General features: G+C 31.8%; 1 protein-coding gene and 2 pseudogenes across 3 annotated transcripts in view; 1 reads left to right on the forward strand and 2 right to left on the reverse strand.

Moving 5' to 3' along the window:
* The window catches only part of LOC107943934 (receptor like protein 21), a 184,041-nt gene that overhangs the window by 96,759 nt on the left and 63,158 nt on the right, over nucleotides 1-24,124 (reverse strand). The window lies entirely within an intron of this gene.
* On the reverse strand, nucleotides 8,215-13,280 carry LOC121214427 (pentatricopeptide repeat-containing protein At1g04840-like; annotated as a pseudogene).
* LOC121214425 (UV radiation resistance-associated gene protein-like) lies at nucleotides 15,967-22,346 on the forward strand (annotated as a pseudogene).

A 24,124-nucleotide genomic window follows, 5' to 3' on the forward strand; every position in this document is an offset into this window, starting at 1 on the left:
AATGGTTTCTTGAAATATTTAACTCACGAAGAGATGTCAAGTTACTAAAACAATGAGGAAGCGTCCCCTCAAGTGCATTCCCATTCACGTTCAATACTTCAAGATTCTTTAGATCACACCATCTTGAAAAATTTATAATTTCGTGAAAAAAATTCTAGTTAAATTTAGTTTTATAAACATAATACGAGATATTACATTATAGAAAGCTCATAACGAATTAAATTTGAGCTATAAATTTATTTACCTTGATTCGGTAGTGAACCAATAAGTCCACTCCTACGTAAAGACAAAATTTTAAGAAAAGCGAATATCCCAATGCTTTGCAAAATGCTGGTGTTGAGACTAGATCCGTCAAGATATATTTCCTCTAGGTTGCTCGACACACTTGATTCTAAGCAATGACAAGAGGTATTAGATAACAATATTGTAGAAAGAAAGTGATAATTGATGAGAAAGCCTCTGCTAAGTGAAATGCTTCCATGGGTAAAAACATCATTGAGATAAATATTTTTTGAACTTTCTCATTTCTTTATTTTCTGAGAGTGAAAAGAAAGATATAAATTAGATTATCCATAATTTAACCAAGACAAATTTTAATAGTGAATGTTGAATGTTTAACATAACTCTTCATTCATTTTATTAATTATACAATTTTTTTTATTTTTAGTATTTTATTTTTAATATAAATAATTAATTGGCATAAGTTTCAGAAGGAAGTTCGAGCACCTCGAAATCTATGTTTAAATTTCATTTACTTGAGGTTTTTTTTAATTCTTCAAAAATGTCATTTATTTATTTTTGGCCAAAAAATGCCATTTATTTAACTCTAATATGTGCTTTTATGTTTTATTTTAAAAATATATGAAATTCTAATGATAGTTATATTACATATTTTTTAATTTTAAATATCATTGTTCTTTTATAATTTGTTTCAAGTATGAAATGATATAATTTTTTTTAGTATCTATCACAATAACCTTTACTAAGAATTGAAACTAAATTTCTAAATTTTGAACAAAAATGAAAGTTTAATTAAATGATACATTGGTGGATTCATTACCCCTCATATCTAGTTCCCTTAAGTTGATAAATGTTTCCAAATCTAGGAAAACAAAAAACAACAAAATCAACTTCATTATATTCTCTTCCAACATTATTATATTCTTGTTAAAAATCTAATATTTTTACCTTTCATATCTATTGATCCTTTCAATCCATTGCCCCATATGCTCAAAGATTTCAAATTTGAAAGCTTCTTAAGGGATGCAAATACACTAGTATTGAACTGATTTCCATCTAAATAAAGCTCTTCCAAGTGGGTCAACTCTAATTTTCGACCACCATCAATAAAAGATTTATATAATTTCATCACTAAAATGAATTGGCATAAACTTTTATTATATATAAGAATTTAGGTAATTGGTTAAATATAAATGCATACCATTTAAGGATTGAAAGCTTTCAATTTCATTCCAACTTAAATCGAGTTTCTTCAAATTTGTTAAATTGCTCAATCCTATACATATCCTCATCCAATTCAAAAACTGAAATTAGTAAAGATAAAATTGCACATTGACCCCCTAAAATTGATAAAAATTTAATTTAATTCTTTAAAAATTATAAACATATATGCTTTTAAAATAGTGAAATTGTTTTTTTTTAACTATTGTAAAAACTATAATTTAATTTCGACTCCACAAATTTTTTTTCTAACTTTGCCCCTATACACTATAATATTAAAATAATATATATTTAATTAATTCCTCAAAAATTGGATGAATCTAAACTTGTGCTCCTCTAACTTATATGGTACTATAACATAATATAGTTCTAAAAAAAGTAACCTAAAGACCCTGTTTGGCATATTTTTTACCTTTTTTTTTAATAAAAATGGAAGTTAAAATAAATACTAAAAAATTTAGTCAAATGAAGGTCTTTTTTTTTTTGTTAGAGATATGATTCCTCCAAAACTCTTGGTGGAAATTCCTTATTGCAAAACTCCAACTAGCTGCAAATTTCTTGAATATTTTTTTTTGTAATAAAGATATGAATGGACCACAAAATACTTATCAACTCTTGACTTTGACGTTAACTCTTAACTTAAATATTCAAGAAATTTGCATAAGTTTAATTTAGTTGAGGACAAAAAAAACCCAGAAATGTGAGAAGTGAATGTACAAATTCAGAACAATTAATTATGAAATATTTTAAAAAGAATTATCAAGAAAAAAAAATTATAGCTTCAGTACCTTTAATATCTATTAATGAGCCTTGCAGAGTGTTATTATGCATATCCAAGGACTAATTTAAGTTTGAAAGTCCTTCAAGAAACGAAATTGTGTTGTTCCTGAAGATGTTAAAACTCAAATCAAGTTTCTCCAAGTTTGTTAGTCTCAGTGGTGTTTCATCTATGGTTGCAAGAAGAATCATTTCTATAATTAATATCACTCAATTGGCTAAGTTTCAGTTCACAATTATTCACTGGCAAAGTAATGGTATGGCGGATGCTTTGGCAAAAGCAGATATATCGAGATCTTCTTTTTTTAAGGCATGATGATGAATTTACTTAATACATTTTAGAACTTGTTGTGCATAGATTCTTGTATTCGTGTTGTTCTTAAAGAGAAGTTGGTGGTTCCAACGTCTTTCTTGATTTATTTTAATCGATGACCAAAAAACTTCTATTAATTAATTAATATATATTTGGTTGGTTAGTTTTTTCAATTTTAAATATAATATAATTATTATATAAGAAAAAGAGTTTAAACATGGCTTAACGTTGATGTTAAATCTTAGAATAACTAATGGCCAAAAAATATGAAAAGTGAGAGCTGGTAGACATAGAATCGTGTAGTTGGGGTTATAAAATTCTTCATGTGGATAGCAATAACGAATTAGCTGGCATTGTAACTAACTTTGCCACCTTTGTTTTCTATTTTCTTTTTCATTTTAAGCATTGAGGGTTATCGATTACATACACCAAAAATTACAGAAAGTTCTTTCTTTGTTCTCTCTCTCCTTTTATGCTCACTACCAAAAATTACACTGAGAATAATGGTGCGGGATGATGCAAAATCGTATTACACTTGTAATTGAATATAATGGTGGGATGATTCAATTATTAAAAACTAAAGTTAGGACAAAAATGTAAAATTAATCTAAATTAAATTAATTGAATTATTATAATAAATTTATATAACTTATGGAGTGAACCAAATCATGGCATAATATAAAAAATAATTAAAACATGTCATATTACAAATAATAGAGACTGAAATTTATAGGCATATCAAAATTTATTATCATGGCGTATAATATGTTATGAGAAAAAAGAAGAGAGACAATCTCTTCATCATGAGATATACGCCCTTGAAGCCAAATGTTAGTTGAAGCTATGGTGTCATCTAGACAGCTCATAAATAACTTAAATCTCTTCATCATCTTCCGCATAATTTGCTTGTTTTCCCCTTTTCCAACAATCTGCCTTCACATCCCCATACTTCTAACACTGAATATTGTTCCTAAAGTTTTTCTGTTTCTCAGCCATCTATCTTTCTTCAGCATATCCAGCATCTCTTCCTCAGCCTCCGCTACCTCTGCCATGGTAATTCCCCTTGCCATAATTACCTCCTTTATATGCAGAGAGATTAAATTCTTGAATAAAAGTAAACAGATTAAATTTAAAATTTGTGAAAAGTACCAAAATTTAATAAAATATTTTAACCTAAACTTACTTATAAATGGTAAGAGATATTCTACTATCTAATAAATAAAAAATTATAATTAAATTCACCATATTAAATAAAAAAAATTAAACCACTAAACCATTGCCCTAAAAATATCAAAACACATTCATTTTGTATTTCAAAATTTATGACTTTTTTTTTCTTTTGAAAGGTAAATTCGTTAATTCATTCAATGAATGGAATCATACAATTCAGGGAAAAAAATAAGCACTCGTCGTAGATTGTAAATGACAAGCTCCAACAACCCAACGAAGGCTTTAGCCTTAGCATAAATAGAACGTCATGACATGTTGACAATTGGCTTTGTTGACACCATTTTTTTGGATGAAAAATGGGGTCGACTTGGGTTTTGACGAAAATAAAAAAACAGGAGTCGCCACCAATCCTTTTTTATGAAGGGTGATTGGATCACCTCGAAAAGTGGTTATTTTTAATAAACAATTTAATTTTATTAAGACAACAAGTCTGGTCTACGAAATTCAGAAAAACGGGTTCGGGAGTCGGTTACGCACGAAGAAGGATTAGCACCCTCGATACGCCCAAAATTGGTACCTAGTTGATTAGTTAATGTCTTAGTGTCGAAAATTGAGAACTTAGAAGAATTTTAAAAATACGATCCTTGTATTAAAACGTTGAAAATTTTCAGGAAAAGGGGCATATTTCACGTTATTCGAGACAGAATATCATATCTAGCAAGTTAAGACACAATATGTCGAATTCCCAATACGCGAATGAAAAAAGCTTATTTAAAAGATATTTAACGATCTCGAATTAAAAAAGGGATTACGACCAGTAAGTTAGGACACGATCCTCTTTTAATTCCCGAGGTTGTTTAAAACTTGAGTTTGAAAAGATCCATGTAATAAAGTTTAAAAGGATATTCAATTGTTTAAATCAAATGAAGAAATCACAACCCAATACGTTAGGGCACAATTTCTCAAAAGATTAAACATTGAATATTACGTTTATTTCGAAAAATCCTCGTCTCGAGAAAACACCGTGTTACGTCCAATCCGTTGGGACACAACGTATTGAATTCTCGATAACGAGCTTTTTTATCATTTTTAAAAGAGTAATCTCGATTATTTAAATTCAAGGAAGAAAGCCGGAACCCAATACGTTAGGACTCGATTCTCTCGAAGATCCAAAATACCGAGTGTTACTTATTTTTAAAATTTCTTTTCTTTTTTTTGAAATCTAAACAAAAAAATGAGTGTAATGGAATGATGATGATAATGTAAGTAAAATGACATGATCAAAATAAAAATAAATAATAAGATTAATATATAAAAGGATCAAGCAAGCACAATAACAAATAATAAATAAATAAATAAAAACTAGAGCATAATAATAATAGACATGTAAATAAATAAATAAATAAAATGAGTAAGATTATATAAAATAAAAAGATATATGTGTATGTATATGGAAATATGAAAAATACATGTATGTACAGATATTATAAGGCTATTATACATGAAAATAGGTGTAAGTATGTATGTACGTACATATATACGTAAATAACAATCATACAATACAAAAAGTATATATGTGGGTACATATAGGAATCATAAAATATAAAGAATATATACAAAATATATGTATTTTAGAAGTATAAAGGGATATATAAATATATATATATGTATTTAATATAAGAAATATAAAGGTATGCATACATATATATATATGTGTTTATAAAAATCGAAACGTATATAGATATGTATTTATTATGCATATAAATATATATTGTAGAATATATAAACACATATATATAAAATATAAAATATATACATAAGAAAAATATGAATTTTAAGATATAAAGAATATGTATAAGTACATGTATATATATATGACTAAAGTATGAAAAATATGTGTAGATATGTACATAAATTAAAATGTGTATATGTATATATAAAAAAGTAGGTATATATCATGGACGTATATTTATATATATGATTAAATCTAAAATTAGATGGTATAAATGAATATGTAATAATAATAATAATAATAATAATAATAATAATAATAATAATAATAAATTTGTTAAGAAAATAAACAAAATAGCAGAAGGATTAGATTAAACAAAATTCGGGGGGTTCAAAACGCAAATAAACGAAAAGGGAAGGACTGCTCTGAACAAGCATAAAACATGGAGGGACCAGCAAAGCAAATGGCCCTTCCTTTAAAACGACGTAGTTTGGGTAAGAATCAAATTGAAAACGAAAAAAATTTCTGGGTAAAATTCAAAATATTAAAAGAACCTAATTTTAAAATAATTAAAAATAGGAAGGGCTAAACGTGTAATTAGCCCTTCAGTAAAAAAACACGCGGATCCCCTAAGGCAGACGGGTTGGGTCTCGGGTCTTATGCAAAAACGGCGTCGTTTTAGGGGATTTCTGACCCTTCCAAAACGGCGCCGTTTTGAATCCTTATATAAATCAAAACCCCTAAAAAAAATCATTTCATCCCTCTTTTAAAAAAAAAAATTCAGAACTCTTTCCCCCACTCTCTCTTCATGCCCTCCGACGATTGGCTTTTCACCACCGTAGTTGTCCGTCGCACCGCCACCGAAACGGCGGCCAACGAAGCGCAACAAAGGGTTTTTAAAAAGCCTGGCCTTCGGGCGATTTGAAAATCGGGTCCTTGAACCCCTACGAGCGCCGAGACAAGGGCTCAGAATCCCTCCTTCAGATCCGGGCCGACGACGGCGAGAGAACCTCCGTCGACGGAGCCAGAGAGCGATTCAGGTGCGCTCCTTTTTTTTCTTTTCCTTTTTATTGATATATTTTTTAACGGATTTGTTTAAAAATAAATGAAAGTAAACGAATCAAAAAAGAATAAAATGAAGAACACAGCAACCTTTGTTCCTTTTCTTATTTCTGATGTGGTTTTCTTTTTTTACAAAAAATCCCCCCTTTTTCTTATTTGATACGTTCGGCTTTATAGCCGAAAGAACAAAAAAAAAGATTCAATCTTTCCCCTGTTTTGTGTTGTCTGCTTCTCTCTTTATTGTTTGCAGGTGTAGGGCGATAGAGGAGACGTGACACGGACGGGGTAGGTGCGCCGTTTGCGCCGACGGGGCAGAAGTCAGAGACCCTAGCATGCGGCGCTGATGGAGGGGCTAGGGTTCTGAAACCCTAGTATTTGTTGGGTTTGGGCCTTAGTCTGTTGGGCCGTTCGGTTTTGTTGGGTCAATTGGGCCCGGGCATAAAAATTGGGCTTGTACAGGCTTTATCACAACTTAAGCACGATATATTTGGAGTGATCGCAAGCACTTAATGCGATAAGGAAAATCGGCCCCGAATGGTCCAAAGTGACGAGCAAAAATGGACAAAAGAATTGAGCATTCACCAAACTAGAGAAGACGGTAACAAAACCATCTCTAAAATCACTTGTAAAACTAAGGTTACATGCATAAGCAAGACTAAAAAACGTGTTACAAGAGTAGACAAAAACTTCTAAAACTAAAAACCTATTAAACAATGAAAAAATAAACTAAAAAATATATAAAACTTATGATAACAAGGGTCCAAATCGGCTCATGAAATTATTTATTATTCTGAAAAATTACTGGTGGCCGATGAAGTTTTAACGAACATAGGCGTCGTCATCTGTCTATCACAACTTGTGAAGAAAATAAAGATACTCATAAAATATATCTACAAACTGAAAAGAAAGAAGACATGTAGAGTGAATGAGAAGAAAAAAGAAAAAAAGGATTGATGGGAGGGAGAAAAAGGCGGGCGATAGCTAGCCTGAAAGCTGGCAAGATAATAAACAAGGCTTGAAGGAAAAAAAAAGGAAAATTTTATATTAATGCAAGAAATGTAGAATTATTATGATATTGCATTTTTAATGGAGTCATCATTCAATTATTAAAAATGTATCTATAACAAATTATGTAAAAGTTTATATAAGCATATAATATGTTATGCAAAGAGAATCACTTTGTTTAGTTGAATTGTTATAACACATTATACAAAATATATTTTAATTTAAAATAACTTCAGAGGGAAAGAGGAGTGAAGAGTTGCCATATGTTTGAGGAGATTCAATTTTGGTTTAATTTTATATTACATTTTTTTTAGTATGCACTAGTGTACGTTGATTTGTCAATTTAATTTAATTCAAATAGCTATTACATACACATAACAATTAGTTTTGATTAAACTTTAAATTTCATACAAAAAAAAATGATAAAATCGAAAGATAAAACTATAAACGTCGGCCACACAAACCTAAGAGCTCTTTATTCAAAATGCAGAAATCAACAAAATATTCCTCACAATCCAACTTCGCATAGTAAAACAATTAGGTGAGGAAATCAAATCGTAATATCTTTTTTTCCTTGAATCAACACGAACCGACTTTGTTGAAATCTTCACGATAGCTAATCTGTTGGGTTTTTTGACAGCAGAGGAAGAAAACAGAGAACAGAACAAGACAATGAAGCAAGCTGCAAGAATAATTTACTTGCTCACAAACGTGCAGCAAGGAAGCAATCTGTTTTAACCATTGATATGCTTAATTTTTCAATAAAAAAAACAAAACATTTATAGCCAACTACATCAGTTATTACTACCTACTACCACTAAGTAGCCTACTAACTTTAAAAACATTGCTTGTACACAGAAACAAGCCACCTAAATTAGTCATTCAACACCTAAACATATCAAGCTGTCATCAGCTTGTTCATTTCCAACTAGGCTGATTACAGTGAAACTAAAACAAAAATCTTGCTGTTACAGCAAGCATACGTGCTGCAGCATGAACAATTGCTAGCACGTACTTCATCCGGAAGTATTACAGCAAGCATGGTAGGCCAATTTTCAACATAATCACATTGCCTGAAGATGTGATATGCAAGAAAATTGGCCATTGTTGAGTAACGACAGGTTGTGATGCACTTTCCAATAAAAGAAAACCAAGCGCTTAGCCAATAAGAATTTATGTAAAGAACAACAAAAATTGTCAACACCACAACTACATAAAAGACCAGAAAGCTCACACAAAAAACATGTGTCTAGCAAACTATCCTCTCCTTCATTAATTGGCCCACTGATTACTGGGCGGGAACATGCTGTGCAGGTAAAAATGAGTCTTTGAATAAACTGAACGAGCTATGAAATGCTCCAAATGCTCATTAGTAGGGTAAGTTGCTGTTGATTAAAAGGTTGTCACTGACACTTCTTTCCATAAGGCATGCTAGAGGAAAAGTCACCCGCAAACAAGAGAATTAACAATTAATGCTGGCCATTAAATAAACAGATTCATATATGGACCAAACATCAGTAATTTAGTACCTTTTCAATGGACCGTGTCATCTAATGGATTAACCAGAGCATGGAACCCAATCTACATTTATAATTGTGGGATTTGATACGTAGCTGATAATTGGCATGTGTTCGACCAAGCACGTTTCAGTGGGCCACTCATGGTTGAACCTTTTCCTCGATGTTTAGTCATTCTGGAGGAATGTTTATAACATGGCCAACATCGTCCTTCCTGGTTCAACACTTACAACTTTATTTTCTCAAGCCTTGCCCATCTATGGTTTGAGTCTTACAGAAGAACCTGCATTAAAGAAGGTCAATCCCGTGCTTAGAAGTAAGATTATGCTTCCAGTGATATATGTCAATTCATGGACATTGAAGAATAACTACCATATAGAAGCAAAGTAATGAATGGCATGATAAGGGACTTTAATTTCAACTATTTAGGTCAAATGAAAATTATATTGAGAAATGCAGTCATCTAAACACTTCAGAAGGCAAGACACAGAAAGATGATGACAACTGAAAAGAATAACTGGATAAGGAGAAAGAGATGTACTTTCACTACTGGCATAAACTAATTTGAACACAAAACATCCAATAGTTCATGTAGCGAAATGAGCAAAGTTTTAAAGGCCCATCAATGCTTTTCTTAGGTTTGGACTTCAGATAAAAAGAAGGAACAACTTTTGGACCTTGAGGAATGTAAGATACCAATCAAGAGAGCCAATAACCTATGGCTACCTGTCATGCAATACCGTGAGCACCAAGTTCTTTATGGGGACATATATCATTTGTGCAGAAAGGTCCATTGGAGAAATTTAATGTACTTGCTACCAATTATCAAACAAAAAAACTTGTGTTGCTGTAGCTACATCCATGTTTTAACTAAAAGCATTATTCTAAATAAACCAAGTAGAAACACTAATCATGTGTTATTAACAGCAAAGCAAATTAATGTTGCTGTTACTTACCATTTTACCAATAATCTCCACATGAGCAGACCCCATACCTGAAATGGTGGAATCTCTTTATATCTCTCAATATGATCTCTCTTTGGCTCATCTTACTAGCACATTTCATCAAAGAATGGCAATCTCCACATACTCTTAAGTTCTTCACTATCCTGATAGTTGTCCCCGGAGGAGTGTTCATTAAGGCAAAGGCAAGCGCCAATTTCTCACTGTGACTTCCTAATGCATCTTCCTTCTCTTCTTCCTCAATATTATGAAGAACCCACCCAGTTTCAGGCATATATCCTTGCTCTCTTGCACCAGAACATTTAACTTTACAATCATCATTTAGATTTTATATGGATTTTTAATAAATGCATTTCTTACATAATTTTTTATCACAATATACAATAAATCTAATTATTTAAGTATTTTTAATTTCATAAATAGAGATAGTATTGATAAAAGTACCATAGAGATATTATACTAAGAGTCAATTAGCATTATGCTTTATTTACTTAAAAAATTGACAAATTAGTCATTGTATGTTAGATCAAACAATAAACTGGTTTTTTTTGTTAAAAATTCTATCCATTTGTATTGCTAAAAACTAACATGGATGATGAGATACCCAAACAGTTATATATTTTATGTTGATGTAAATGGATTGATTTTAACAACAAAAATTGATGGATTTTTAAACAAAAAGACCTATTTGCTCTTTGATCTAACGTGTATAGCTTAATCTGTCCATTTTTTTGACAGAGGGAGCAAAATGCAACCCATCTTTTAAAGTGCTAAATTTCACTAAAGGGAAGAGAAAGAAGTGGCACAAGATGATAAGTTGAAATTGAAAAAATCTAACAACGTTAATTAGATACCTAAATAAAGTACAAACTTAACTAATGAGTTTCAAGTTTAATATATATGTGCAGAAAGGTCCATTGGAGAAATTTAATGTACTTGCTACCAATTATCAAACAAAAAAACTTGTGTTGCTGTAGCTACATCCATGTTTTAACTAAAAGCATTATTCTAAATAAACCAAGTAGAAGCACTAATCATGTGTTATTAACAGCAAAGCAAATTAATGTTGCTGTTACTTACCATTTTACCAATAATCTCCACATGAGCAGACCCCATACTTGAAATGGTGGAATCTCTTTATATCTCTCAATATGATTTCTCTTTGGCTCATCTTACTAGCACATTTCATCAAAGAATGGCAATCTCCACATACTCTTAAGTTCTTCACTATCCTGATAGTTGTCCCCGGAGGAGTGTTCATTAAGGCAAAGGCAAGCGCCAATTTCTCACTGTGACTTCCTAATGCATCTTCCTTCTCTTCTTCCTCAATATTATGAAGAACCCACCCAGTTTCAGGCATATATCCTTGCTCTCTTGCACCAGACACTATTTCCTCTAATTTCAAGTATATTTCTCTTGCACGCTTATGATCATGATCACCAGCTACAAAACTATGCACTTGTCCATTGACTTCAATATAACTCCACCCCGGATCTTTGCCAACAGCTTGATTCTGCATCAACATTCTTACCCTCTCCACATCTTCCCATCTACCAACTGCTGCATAAACATTTGACAAGAAAACATAGCTCCCAGGATGTTTAGGTTCAAGCTGAAGGAGCTTTTCTGACACTAGTTCTGCCATTTTAATATTTTTGTGAGCTCTGCAAGCACAAAAAGTGCTCCCCATGCCACAAAATCAGGACTTATAGGCATCCTTTGTATGAACTTCATTGCTTCATCCAGTCGGCCTGCCCTGCCTAACAAATCAACGACCAACGTATAATGCTTCATGGTTGGCTCAATGGAGTAATCAAACCTCATGCTGTCAAAGAAGTTAAGCCCAAGATCTACTTGTCCAGAATGTGAGCATGCAGTCAGGAGGCAAGAAAGACCACCGCATCGGGTTTTATTCCTGCAAATACGACAAACTTGAGTTTATTCAGAAAGATTAGAATAAAGGGTTGAGCTCAATGAAAACTACTAAGTCCACACCTGAAAACATCATCTTTTGAAGCATCGGATAGCTTGTCCATAAAACCCATGGGTTGCCCAACCCCATATCATGACACTCCAGGTACGAATGTCCTTCTCTTTTGTTACTTCAAAAACCTTACTAGCAGACAGATTATTCCCACACTTTGCATACATATCAACCAAAGCAGCAGCAGTTGCTTTATTCAACCGAAGCCCATTTTCCACAAAATAGTTATGGATACGGACTCCAGCTTCAAGTGCACCAATTTTAGCGCAAGCGGAAAGAGCTGAAACAAGAGTAAGATCATTCGGCCTTAAACCGACCTCCAACATCTTAAAGAACATGGATAACGCCTTCTGATGATCTCCATTCTGAGAAAGCCCATTAACAATTGTAGTCCAAGAAACCACATCCTTCTCCTTCATTTCATCAAAAAGCTGCATTGCTTTGTTCAAATCCCCATTTTTCATTAGCCCATTTATAAAACTATTCCAAGACCCAATATTCCTTTCAGGCATAGCCTCGAAAAGCTCCATAGCTTTCTCCAAATCCCCCACTTTACATCACCCATTAATCAACACATTCCACAACAATATACTCTCACTCTTGTTTCTCTCAGGACTTTCATCAAACACTTGCAACGCAAAACCCATTTCCTCGAGCTTCACATACATTTCCACTAACGAAACCCGAACGAACGAATCGAACTCAACCCCAGATTTTATGATTCTCCCATGAAGGATCAGACCAAGGAAACGAAGACCCAATCCCGCAACAGACTTGAGCACGAAAGGGTATGTAAGTTAATCAGGGCGAACTCTATGTCTCAACATGAGAAGAAAATGTGAAACTGAGGATTGGAAATGGGAATTCTCCGTCAAGCCACGAATCAAAGCATTGAAAAGGAATAAGCTTTTGTGGTGAGAATCGTTGAAAATAGAGAGCGCGTAAGGTATGGATTTGAGGGAAGAAGAAACGGAGAATAAGAGGGTGGTGAGATTGGCACTGGAAGAGAGGTGGCGGCGCAGGATTTGAGCGTGGATTTGCCGGAGTTGTAGGGTGGTTTCGGAGGATTTGATGAGAGAGGAGAAATGGGTTTTAAGGGGATCTTGAGATGATGATGATTGTGATGAATCAGAGCCATTAGAGATGGAAGAAAGCTTTGGGCGTTTGAATTTGGAGGAAGAAGAGGTGGTTTTAGCGGGAGAAGAGTTTCGTTCAAAGAGTAAGCGAAGACTTTTCATTTGAACTGTTATTGTCAAAATAGGCTTTGTGCTGGGGAATTTGCTCATAAAATCAGGGTGTAAATAAATCACTTTCTTTAAATAGTTTTTTCATTTTAATAATATTTCATTTTGATCACATGTTAATTTGGCTAACGAAAACGCAATTGTATATTCATTTTAGCCATCTAATTTTAGTAAATTTTTATTTTGCTCCATTTTTTAATTAATCTTATTTTTCTAATTTTTTTAGAATTTTTAAGGAATTGAGTTATTCATAAAACTCAAGCAATTCTCCGTGGAAACCCAACAAACTCATTGTAAAAATCCAAGTTTTTTTTCATTGTTATTGGAAAAAAATTAAAATTAATTCTAAATATGAAAGTAAAAGAAATTAAAAAGATAAAATGATTTTCTTAGTAAAAAATTAGGTTTTCTTTTCATTGAAAAAGCTAAAATTAATTTTATAAATGAAATAAAAAAAGATAATATGACTATTCCAATAAAAATGTAGGTTTTTCATATAAAACTCCAAGTTTTTTCTATAAAAACCTAGGTACTTGCTTGTTTTTTTTTTTCTTTTTTACCGAAAAATAAAATTAATTCTATCTTATGAAAATTAGGTGACTAAAATGAGTGTAATGTAATATTTACATTAGCCAAATTAACAACGAGTGACTAAAATGAAAATTTACTAAAATTGAGTGATTAACTATATAATTTAAACTTTTATTTAAGTGTTTTTTTATAAAGATGAAGTATAAATAAGCCCTTAAACATGAAAGCTCTAACCTTTAGTTTTTATACATGAAAGCTCTTAAATTTTATATTGAGGTAAAAATATTTTAAAATTTGAGGTTTTTATCTTAACTTATTGTTGATGCAATCAACTTTGACTAATATATGATAAAAATATTAATTTTAATTTCCATTGAAATTTTGAATTGTTACAACTTTTAGGCTTTGAAGACTTGCAATTGCATAATGGGGCAACTTTAATTTAGTTATGATGACTAATTAAGGGTGAGTAAATTTTGATTTGATTTGAAAAATTCGATAAAAAAATCAAATTTCAAATTAAACAATTCGAGTTATTCGATTTAATCAAGTTATTCAGATCAACTCAAATAAAAAAATTAAAATTTTTAGTTTAACTCGAATATGAATTACACGTTTCGAGTTATTCGAAAATCCGAATACGAAAATGTAAATTTACGTCGTATTGATAAATGTTTATATTTTTTAAAGTTAAAAGTTAAAAGTCAAAACCATTAACTTAAAAGGTAAAATTATTTCGTTTTGATAAATGTTTACCTATTAAGTTACAATGCAAAACCATTATATTGTTTATATAGTTAAATAATCTTGTACTTCGTCTACCAGTTAAATAATCAGCCCATATAAACGCAATATTGAGTATAAATAATAGGATTCGTTAATTCGACTTGAAATTTTTTGACTCGATTCGATTTGATTTAAAAAAATTTAAATTGATTTCGATTGCTAAATAAGATTTGTTAACTCGACTAATTCAAAATTTTTTAACTCAATTCGATCGAATACTCACCCCTGTCTCTAATTGTGATGGTGAGTATAGATATAATCTTATTAACTTCGGAAGTTGTAGTATTGTTTAATTTATACATAAAAAAAGTTATTGCCTCGTTATGCACTTTATTAGACAAATAGAAATAATATATCAACATAAAATTTAAAAGAATATAAATTTTTTTCTAAAGAATTTAATTAAGTTTCTTATGTATATAAATATTTTAAATATTTTAAAATAATTAATTTTTATTTAATAAATTATTCTCATACTTTTATATCAGCATTTTCATGACTAAATTAATAATTTAGGAGTTTATTTAACTAAAAAAAATAAGAGTTTATTTATACAAAATCTAATAATTTAAGGGTATTTTTAATATATTATCCTTTTTATAAAATTTATAATGGGAGTTAAAAGAAAATTGATTAAAAAGTGTTTATAAATAGTTGAAGTAAAATTGTTTGGCCTAAAAAAATAAATTATTTTGATTAGCTCTCATTTGATTAATTTTTTTCGAGAAATTATGTCTTATTATTTAAAAAGTTTTACTTAATTTCTTATATAAGTTAGAGAATTAATTTACTTCAAAATAAAATAAATCTTTTTGTTTTATAAAAAGGTTACTTAATTACTTTTGTTGATGACTTTTTTTTTCTATCCTCTCTTGTGAGGACTATTTTTTATAGTATGATTTTTTGACGTGACATGTTAGGGGTAACTAAATAATATGTATAATAATATGTTATTTCTCTTAAGCTTGACACATACCCTTAGAGATATTTGTACTGAAATCTCACGGTATGTGAGGTAGTGTCGCAAGGTGCCGAGTTACTCCATAAAGCTGACAAGTTGGAAGGTTAGAAAATTGGTGAGTGGCAAGTCATATTCCCTTGTTTGGGTCGGACTTCTGACGAGGACAAATTAAATCTCAAGTCGGGTCGTGATACATTTTATATCAACTTTCAAAGAAGTTACCAAATTTTTATAAAAAAAAATTACCAACTTAAAAATCATCAAATATTTTTTAATTAATTAAATTTAAAACACATGATAAATGTGTAAAATTCTATTAGCTTTATTTATTTATTTTCAATGAAAGTTTTATCTTATTCAAAAGAAAGTTTATCTTATTATCTATTTTTAAAAGTATTTAAGCAATTTCTAAATCGGAAAAGTGAAAATGACATGAATCGTGAGATTCCTCCGTTAACCGCCACCTGTCATTCTCCGTTATACCGTAGACTCCCCCAAATAAAAACTCCCGAAACTGTTTTTCCCTCCATTTTCCCGAGAAAATTACCCCTAGCTAGCAAAGTTTCCCGAGAAAATGATTCGATCGGCGTGAAAAAGAACACTCTAACCGGGCGAGATCCAGTACCATGAGGTCGATCTATGATTCCTTTTTAAACTTACAGAATCGAAAGCTTTCCTCTTCAATTATTTCATGGAAAATCGAGAACAAGCCCGAGACAAAACCCTAATTACCGACCCGAAGAAAATCAATGCTGCACATGAAAATGTGCAACTAATTGAATGGGAAGATTTCGACAACGAGCTAGCTAGATTGTGGAGTTTAACTTCTGCCCTTAAGGAAGCTAATGAGAAGAAACAAAGTCTTCAAGAGAAACTCCAGTCACTAATTCAGGTAATGCTTTTTTTTTTCTGATTAAAATTAGGTTATCTTTGTGTTTGAAAATTATGTTATTTTAGCAAACCAATTTTGGGTTTTTGAACATAAGCTGAATTTGGGTAGAGGAAAAAAAAGGGGTGTTTGAAGGGAAAGGGAAACTGGGAATATATTTGTTAATTGGGGGTAATGACTTGAGTGAAAAGGTAAAAGGGATATTGTTGAAATTTCAGAAACTTGGAGTAGTAATCCAATTTATATGCTACTGTTTTTCCTGATTTAGAAAATAAGGGAAAGGAAAAAGAAGAATAAACTTTCTAAAATAGTTGGATCAAGTGATCAACAATTGAAACAAAGTTTTTCTGGATCCTTAATGTAGTAATATTGTTTAGTAATTTTATATGTAGTTGTAGAGAGCAAGGACCCATAATATGCTATAATTTTAGCTTTCATGCTCAATGTTGCTATTCTGAAATATAGTAGGATCATTGTTTACCTAATTTGCTGGTTTTACCTCTTGTTCCGGGAACCGATATGCATGATATGGATCACTGTTTCACATTGAACTGGATCATCGTGGTAGAAGTCCCAATTCCCTGAACTTGCCGAGCTATGAATCAAGTTGAAGTTATAGTTTTTTCATTTTACATAATGTTCCCTCACTGAAGTTTTCAGCTGTGTTTGATTGATAAGTGGTATGCTATTTACTTGTAGAGTGCAAAGAAAATAGATTTCTGGTGTCTGCGCCTAAATTACTTACTAGGTTGGGCGGTATAGGTTGTGAAATTGTTAAAGCCAATCATTTCAGTTTGAAATATAATGATTTCTGTTGGGTTGCTCAAATGCTTTAGCAAGAACACGAGACAGAAAAATTGTCAATTAAGCTTTACTGGGATAAAGGGCGATGATAATTGTGTCGGTGAATGGAACTTTTCCCTTACAAAATCTTAAATATTCAATCTGCGTATTCTTTTTAGTCCCAAAAATAACAATGTCAATTCGCATCAGTTCCCTTATCCTTCATTTAGTTTCATTTTGCTCTTCTACTGTAAGAATAAGTAAATTGTTTTCCTTCTTATGTCCTTATTTTTGGAAATTGAGATTTTTGAGCTCTTTTCTACCGTCTCAAAAAGTTGACATGGCAGTCACTGTTTATTTGGCCGGATGCCCGGGCTTTAATGGGCTAAAGCCAAAGCTTATTTCGAGATTTGTTGCTGTTTGTACCAGATGGATTTATTGTTTCAATTCATTTTTTTTCCTTTTCAGATTTTTTTTCCAGTTTTCTGTTTTATAGGGCTCTTAAAGTGTTTCATGTTGTCCATTTAAAGGCGTTTAAGAATTGCATTTGCATTCTTCTATGTTTATTTTACTTTTACTAGATATTGCACGTTGAATTGTTAAAGCCATATGACACTTCAAGGGGACCTGGTGAGTGATAATTTAGTTTTGTCTTCTGTGACCTAATTAATTGGCCCACTGATTAATGGGTGGGAACATGCTGTGCAGGTAAAAAATGAGTCTTTGAATAAACTGAACGAGCTTGAGGAAATGCGTGAGAGACTCGAGGCAAGGAAAGTAGTTATGGCAAACATGTCAACTCATTGCAAAGTTGCAACAGAGGATGCTAAAAACAGGAGGAAATGCTTAGTACTGAAGTAAGATCATTGTTGGTTGCTGGTACCTCTCTTTCTGTAGCAAGGAAGTGATTACAGGTGAAGCATTTTTATTCTAGCTTAAATTAGCTTTGGAATTTCATTTTTATATTATCATGAATTCTGAATTTATGATATATTTGAAGGTTTCTTCTTATTCAGCTTTAGATGTTATATATTCTCCTCTCGGATCAATAAGACCTCTCTCTTTGCACCTCCACCCCCTGTGAAGGTGGTTGAGGGGCTTAGATGAGATGATTCTCATTCTATGAATTCCTTTGCATAGTCAAGGGTTATCCCCTTCTTGCTCTCCTACTTCTTTGAATCTTTTGTTAGATAGTTGGTTGGTAGTCTTGCATGCGTGGCATGATTGATTATATGTTGTTTTTATCACAGGAAGCAAATAGATTACTCACTGAAGAAAGGGGTTGTGTTAAACTTAAAAATGTGCAAAGGAAGCTTCGAGCAAGGCAACAATATATGATATCACAAGTTTCATTATTGTATCCTGTAAAGATCTTGGTTGGACCTGCACAGGAGCAAGAACTTGAGTCCTATTCTAGCAGTAGTAGATTAGGTAATGTGCTAGTAGTTTTGGATTGCTAATGCTTTGCAATAAAGCCAACATATGGTCAGTGTCGTCAAGGCATGCGCCTAGGCATGCCTATGCCTTAGTTTTATACAACCAAACGCCTTGGACCCTTCCAGGTGAGGTCCATTTGATCAAGCGTATGCCTGGTGCACCTAGGCACACTTTTTTTGTAAGGCAATGGGCATTAGAAAAAGCCTGCCTTGTTGAATTTCTCAATATTTTATTTTATTTTTTACTGTTTTCATTTGATACACCTTTACTAATAAGAAAGGGATAATATCAAACTCTATAATTCTCAATATTTGAGCATTCACCTATAAAAATTTTGCAAGTTTTGTGGATAAACCAGACCACACTTTAGAGTTTACTATATATCTTAAAACTTTTATGTTGTAGACACACAGACTTGCAAAAACTCTCACATATACGTATTGCGCTTTACTGCACTCAGGCTAGCGCTTCCTTTTGTGCCTTGTGCTTGAGGCAATATAAAGGTTAGCACCTAGAATGCGCCTTGCGCCCTAGACAACACCGCATATGGTTTTAATTAGCAGCCAGTCTCCTCGTTTTGAAATCCATGTCTTTCCTGTTTAGTTTGTGGTTTATTTTTATAATCTTAATTAACATTTATCCTCTCACTTATATCATCGAGAACCCGTTGTGATGCTTGTTATATTTCCTCCTACGTTTTCTTTTTTGTTCTTGAGATTTTGGATGTTCAAAATGGTTTGAGGAAAACTTTACCAACAATAGCAGCTTCTTTCTCTTGAACAATTCCTTCTTGCAACACTGGGAATATCTATAAATGGCATGCCTGGATATCCATATCCTTTGATATCAAATATGGTTGGTCCAATATGATGTTTTACTAGGGGAGAGAATAAAATGAGTTATTTTTGTCAACTGGACAAGTCTTTTATGATTCCTAAACAGCTTAGGGAGTACCATTACCTATCACTTGACTCTTCTTTTGGTTATGATGGTTGTATTCAGTTATTCCTCTTTTAGCAATCTACTATTCAATTCTCCTCATATCAAAACAATTTTTTTTTGCTCTTGAATATTATGAACTTTTTACATATCTCTTACTTTCATGATTATATTTTTTTGAATTTTGTTTTGACTTTCACAAATAGGTGGTGTCTGGTGATGTATTGATATGAAGTTCCTTTGTTCCTATCTTCACTAGGGAATCCTTCTGCATCAAAGCCCGTCAATCAAGGATCGTTGACAATTTTAGGTCTGAATCTCACATTGCTTCCTTTTACAAAGATGAGTTTTTTCACTGACAAAAAGGAGGTTCAGAGATCTGCAACTGCCTTGGGATATGTTGCACATGTGCGTTCTATTTCTTCTGTGAAGTTATCATTTATTACTGAATTTGTTTTTTCTGATAATATCAAGCTGTGGATATCAAGTTTTTTGACCTACCACCTACAATCCCTTGTTGCTTGAAGATGCTGTAGTAATTTTTAATTGCTAGGATGGTAATATGGTATAGTGGGCTGCATCTTGATTGCTTGTTTCTCATGCTGAGGCTATAATTTTAATCATACCTATTATTGTTTCTTGTTTCCTGTTATTTCATCATTTGCAGGCTGTTTCACTAATTGCATCCTATTTACAAGTTCCCTTGCGTTATCCTCTGCGCTTGGGTGGTTCTCGCTCATATATTAATGACCATGCGTCTTCAATAGACCCTGCATCTTCTGATTTGTCATTGGATACAACACTTTCAGCAAATGTAAAGCTGGCAGAATTTCCGCTGTTTTTAGAAGGTCAAGACACGACAAGAGCAGCATATGCTGTGTTCTTGTTAAACAAGGTAAGCTTTTGCATATTAGTAATTCTTTTTCCAAGATGAATTATTCTCCTTTGGCATTTTTATGTATAGTATTGGATTCAAATGGTCTGCAAAGTTAGCTTGTCAATGCTCTTCAATCCACAGGTTGGAAAAACAGTGCATGTTTGTTCGTCAGCATTTACAGCTCATTTTATGTCATTGATAGTGGATAATCTTGCTTCCATCATCATTAATATCATGGTTGAATTGTTTGGAAGATATTTGATTTACAATATCTAGGTTCTTGTGATAGACACTTAAGACTATCTATAAACTTCACCGGCAGATTAGGTGAAGGATTATCAACAAATTTGAAAAATGTGATGAAGTCCCACCATGCATCTAGAAGGAGGTCCAGCACTCGAATCCCATTCCCCATAACTAAAAACTATGTCACTGTGACTTGGTCATATCTCCATATCCATGTTCGAAGTCGGACATGGGTAGTTAAAGAAAATGAAGAGTTGATGCATGATAGACTAAGGACTAGTTCAAAAGTGCGTTTAGAAAAAAGTGTTTTTGAAATGTGGTGCGGAAAAGTGTGTTTGTTAGTTTTTAGTGTTGTTCATTGCTGCCAAAAATTGCGGTTGAAAGTTAAAATGTCTATTTTAGACATGATGGTAGAAAGTAGAAAATTAGTGATGTTATATGATATTTAAATAATTTAATATAATGATACATGAAATATAACTATTAAAAGTAATTAATATAAATTATTTGTAAAATTGATGATGTATAAAATATTTTGAAAAAATTAAATATAATAATAAATAAGATTTAACAATTTAATATAATAATATATAAATATAAATTAATCTAAGAGTATTTTTATAATTTTCACTTCGAAATGCAAAAGCCAAAAGCAGTAGGTTTTTGACTACAAAGCTATGTGTTCTTCATCACTTCTGCAGTGGAAAAACACTTCTGCAGTGTAAAAACACTTTTAACCCAAAAAGGCTTTTTCACCACAGTAGAAATAGAAAAAGGAAGGACCAAACATTTTTTCTACCCTGTTTTTGTCTCCTCTTTGAAAATACTTTCCAAAAAGTTTTATTTTTTTTTCTGTTTACAATGCCTTAAATGCAAATTCCTTATAGAGTGCTTTCTTTTGATCCACTTGCATCATTGTAATAAGTTTGCATTGCCTTTTAACTTTCTATGTTGATTATCTTTTATTAAGTTTTCTGTTGGATCTTATGGTCAAATTCCTTTACATTATGTATGTTAATTTGCTTAGCCCTGATAAATGTTAGATATAGGGTTATCAGCTAATTAGGAAAGACTGTGATGATAGTCACACCTTACATCCAAAAGCAAAGCTTTTTACATGTGTATGTAAGGTTGCTAAGCAAATCTGATGAGCCTTCACTGATGTTTTCAGGTTATGTTTATGTTCCTTTTCGGCAAAGAACATTATCGAGATCACATTATTTTGATTGCCTTTTGCTTGTTATGTTATTCGTTCTGAAAAGCTTGCATAATCTTTACTGTGATTGCAGGATATAGAGCAACTTTTGAATTTCATCGGTGTAAAGAGTTTAGGACCACGACATGTTCTTGCAAATTTGAAGGAGCTTCTAAGGTCTGTCCAGTCTTCAGAATATATAGATACCTGAATTAATTTTGATTTTGTAGGATCAACTATAATTAGCTACTTATTACAGTATGAATAGACAACCTGACCACCTTCACACACGACACATGTGCGGATTTTTTACCAATCCCATTTCATTAAAGAAAAAAAAGAGCTTTAAAAAGTATCACACTTTTTTGTTGTTTACAGAATCATAATGTTAATTAGAGTGGAATATTTCAGATTTCTGATGATGAGCATATTCTTGAGTATTGCAGTAAAAAAATGGGTGTGGAACTTATTTGAACTTTGAATGTATGTTTTGTTGGTGAGAAAATAAAGTTGATAAAGATTTGGTAAATAGAATAAAATACTATTTTTTATTAGAAAAATATTTGGTACACTGCCAATCGAGTTATAATTATCATGACACAATATTAAGGGTAAGTAAAACATGTCATATTACAAATAATAAAATTATAATGACTCGAATATACGAACATGTCAAAATTTATGTACAAAGAATTAGTAACATGTAAATGTATATTACGGTATGCAAAAATAAGATAATTGCTTGTTTTTTAAATTGAATTGTTATAACATATTATACAAAATACATTGTGAATTAAAGCATAATATGAACATGATATCAAAATATTAATTTTTTTTTTTAAATTTGATGATACGATTAATTATGTAAAATATAACATGATACAAAATAACTTGAGAGGAAAAGAGGAATAAAGAATTGCATTGTTTGTGAGGTTTTAAAATATTCCAGTTTTAGATTCAATTCTGTAGTATGTTTGATTTAATTTTACATTAGATTTCCTTTTTAGTATGCACTAGTGAACGCTTGGCAGTTAATTTAATTTAAAGAGATATTGCATATACATAATAATGGATTATGATTTTATATTAAATTTCATAGAAGAAAAAAGAAATAGATGGTTGAAAATGATAAAACCATAAGATAAAAGAGCTTTTATTCAAAATGCAAAAATCAACAAAATATTCATTATCGCTCAACTTAGCATAATTAAACATTTAGGTGTGGAAATCAAATCACAATTTGAGTAGCTAAACACATCGCTTGAAAATGTGATAAGTAAGAAAATTGCCCACATTTGAGTAGCGACAGGTGGTAATGCATTTCCCAACAAGAGAAAACCAAGCTCTTCGCCAGTATGGATTTATGTAGAGGACAACAAAAATTGTCAACAACACAACTACATAAGAAACCAAAAAGCTCACACAAAAATCATAAGTATCTATCAAACCATCTTCTCCTTTATCTTCTGATACAGTTGATATCGTTGATGGTGAATCGGTTTTGGAACAACTTTTATGCAATATAACTCCACAAAGAAACGGATTTCCCTGATAACTATTTTCAATAAAGGTCCCAAATTGAGCTTTTGGTTCGGGAATACTACCTGACAAGTTGTTAAATGCCACGCTGAAAACCTCCAAAGAGTTTAACTCTACCAATTGATTGGGGATTTCACCACTTAAGTTGTTGTAAGAAAGGTCCAAACTCTCAATTTGATGTAGTTTTGAGAGTGACGAGGGTATAACTCCGGTCAACTTATTGTGTGAAAGGTTTAAAGAATGGATTTCACTCAAGTTCCCTAATTCTGGTGGGATATGACCAGTTAAGTTGTTGCAAGATAAATCAATCCCAGTCATATATGAAAGGATGTCGCCCTTGTATGAATAGAACCCACTCTTTGTTGTGAACTCTATTACTTCTTCTAAGTAGCTATCAGGATAGTAAGAATCCATTTCAAAATTTAGTGTCATACTGCGTGTTGTTTCATCCTCTTCTATAGATGGCCCATAGAACACAGTTTCTAGAATCTTCTTCGTTTGCATTGGAAGAGATAAATTTCCCAAACAAGAAGGTATAGGACCAGAAAACATATTTTGAGAAAGATCTATGATGCTTAAAGAATGCAACTTGCATAACTCAATAGGAACTTTACCATGAAAATGATTATCTTTCAAGAGAAGAACACTCAAAGAAGAAAGCGTGTAAATCCATTTTGGAATACTACCTGTCAAATTGTTTCCTCTAAGATCTAA

Source organism: Gossypium hirsutum, chromosome D02 (genome assembly GCF_007990345.1).
Source record: "Gossypium hirsutum isolate 1008001.06 chromosome D02, Gossypium_hirsutum_v2.1, whole genome shotgun sequence".
NCBI classification, from domain to species: domain Eukaryota; kingdom Viridiplantae; phylum Streptophyta; class Magnoliopsida; order Malvales; family Malvaceae; genus Gossypium; species Gossypium hirsutum.